This window comes from Crocodylus porosus, unplaced genomic scaffold (genome assembly GCF_001723895.1).
Source record: "Crocodylus porosus isolate Cpor-Errol unplaced genomic scaffold, CroPor_comp1, whole genome shotgun sequence".
NCBI lineage: Eukaryota > Metazoa > Chordata > Crocodylia > Crocodylidae > Crocodylus > Crocodylus porosus.
In genome coordinates, this window is record NW_017728943.1 from 47,797,234 (window position 1) to 47,800,361 (window position 3,128).

Sequence of the window (3,128 nt, forward strand, 5' to 3'; positions counted from 1 at the left end):
GGGAGGAGGCAGGGGAGGGCCACAGGCAATTTTCCCAGTCATCAGGGTCAGCTGGGCTGGCTCCTGCAGTCCTGGCACTGCAGCTGGGAACCATGTGCTGCTGGTGGGTGGGCAGGGAGGAGCCAGGAGAGGGAAGGGGAAGTGAGTGGGTGCATGGAGCATAGCAACAGCTGGGCAGGAGTGTGGGGCCAGGGCCAGCTCTCTTCTCTCCCTGCTTGAGCGGTTCAGCCTGGCTCTATAGAGTCCCTGGCAGCCCAGACCCCAAGCTCTTGCTGTCCTGCTCTGGTCCCCACCAGTGCTGGCCCCCACACTCCCACCTGGCTGTCATTGCACTCTGCATACCTGCTCACTGCCCATTCCTCCTCACCTGCTGCTGTCATTTCCCCACTTCCCCCCACCCATTGTGTTCACCATCACGTGATTCCTGGCTGCAGTGCTGGGGCTGCAGGAGCATCTGGGATGTAGTACCAGAGTGGAAGGTATTGGGTGGGGCAGAGTGGCAGGAGAAGGGCAGCAGTGACAGATGGGGGCAAGTGGCAGTGAGCAGGAGCATGGGGCCCACACTAGTATCCCAGGGCCAGGAGCAGCAGAAGCATGGAGCCAGGGCTTGCAGGAGCACTGGTGGGGGCTCTGCCTGCTGTGGTGAGGACAGGCTGTGGGCAAACCTTCCCCCTCCATGCAAGCCACAACCCTCCCCAGCCACTCTCCCCCCACATACTCACAGCCCCCTACAAAACCTATGCTCACCCACAGCCCCCATATCCCCACAAGTCCTCCCTTTCCTACACCCTACATACCCACATACCTACTCTCCCACCCACACCCATCCACAATATACAAGATGAAGACTTCATTTTAAGCTATTATACTATCACCTCTATGTGCACTACACAAACACATGTAAATCAGGACAAAAATATTTTGTAATGGAATTAATTAATGTGGTAGCACATTTGATTTTTAGAATATAATTTGCTATTTTTCTGTTTCAGAGATAGCAAAAAACCCTTGCTTAAAGCAGTAATTCTAGGGGCCAATAGGAATTATTTCTGATGCCAAAGATCAGAGGTTAGGGGGGTGGGACTATTTGTCCCAAGATGGTGATCAGGGGTTGGGGCACCTGTCAGGGTGGTGTTTGGGGGGTGGGGGGGTTTCACATGCAGCCCTTGATGGCTTGCCAAAAACTTGGTAAGTGGACCTCCACCTGAAATAATTGCCTGCCTCTGGTTTTGCCCCTCTGCTCAAGGTCAGACCAACTGCTACATTTGGAGACAGGGAGGAATTGTACCCCACGGTGAGATTGGTAAAAAACGGTAGGTGTTTTCACCTTTCTCTGTGAGGAAGTCATGTGGACCTCTTCTTTAGATCTCTCAAGTGCATTTTTACAACTTTTACAGCAGCAGGACAGTAGCTGTTGCTATTCTCCTCCTGCTTTACCTGTAGCAAGTAAAGATACTATGCCTTTTTCTTGTGTGACATGGCTAACTGTGCCATTTTATAATAGGTTAAACAAGGGTTTGATTAGGATGATTTGGATAGGAATGATCCTGCACCAAGGAAGGTGGCTGGACTAGATGACTTCTAGAAGCCTCATCTAGCACTGATTTTTATTATTCTATTTAAGCTATCTTAAGGTTTATTGTTAAACCATTTTACCTCAGTGAATACACCATTACCATGGAAAAATATTGTAGTGAATATAATATTCCAATGAGGACGATATCACCCTGTTGTACAATAGAATATTTTTCATGGTTTTTTTTTTTTTGGCCAATGAACTACTAGTGCAACAGAATGCTTCTTAACAGGTGTTTTATCACTATACTCTTCAGAATTTACATGAACAAAAAAACAGTCAGTCCTTGCATGAGGCATTTTTCTACTCAACATAAGGAGCCTGGTTGGATGATCACCTGCCTGGGGTCTTGTGAACCCAGTATTCATTCCTGCTTATGGCAGGGGGTCAGGCTGGATGATCTGTTCAGGTCCCTTCTGACCCTAGATACTATGAAACTATGGTTCAATGGACTTTCAGGTAAATGAATTTGATAAATGTGACTTGCACATTTGTATGATACTTCATGTAATGACAGTAGGAATATATTAATAGGATACAAAGTTGTCAGACAACAGAAGTTCCCATATATAGAAGCATCTTTATAGGCTCAGCAGTGCTACACTGGCTAGCACTATGGAAGAAAGAGACTTGGGGGTCATCATTGACCACAAGATGAATATGAGCCTTCAATGCAATGCTGCAGCTAGTAAAGTGAGCAAAACACTGACTTGCATCCATAGATGCTTCTCAGGTAAATTCCAGGACATCATTCTCCCTTTGTACATGGCCTTGGTGAGGCTGCAACTGTAGTACTGCATCCAGTTTTGGGCTCCACAATTCAAAAAGGATGTGGAGAAGCTTGAAAGAGTCCAGAGAAGAGCCATGTGCATGATCAGAGGTCAGAAAATAGACCTTATGATGATAGGCTGAGGCTCTTTAGCCTGGAAAAGCACAGGGTCAGGGGTGATCTGAAGGCCACCTATACGTTTATCAGGGGTGACCACCAGGATCTGGGGGAACGTTTGTTCACCAGAGTGCCCCAAAGGGATGATGAGGTTGAACAGTTATAAACTACTGAAAGACTGTTTCAGGCTGGACATAAGGAAGAATGTATTTACTGCCTGAGCACCCAAGGTCTGGAATAGTCTGCTATCAGAGGTGGTTCAAGTACCTACACTGAACATCTTCAAGAAATTTGGATGCTTATCTTGCTGGGATCCTATGACTAGGCTGACTTCCTGCTCCTGGGGCAGGGGGCTGGACTTGATGATCTTCTGAGGTCCCTTCCAGTCCTAATGCCTATGAAATCCATGAAATCTATTAAATATTGTATGAGTAGTCCAGGAGAAGGCTTGAAGAGGAACTGGGTGTGTCTACACATGCATTAAGGCACTTTTTCCAATGCACATTAAATTTGGTACCTCCAATGTGAGGTACTAAACAAGTGTGCATTATGATGTCTTAATGCACAGTAACAAATATACATAGTTTTAAAGTGATGCTTTATGCACAGTAGCCTATTTTACTGAACATTAGCATAATTGCACTTTTTACATGATGCCTTAATGTA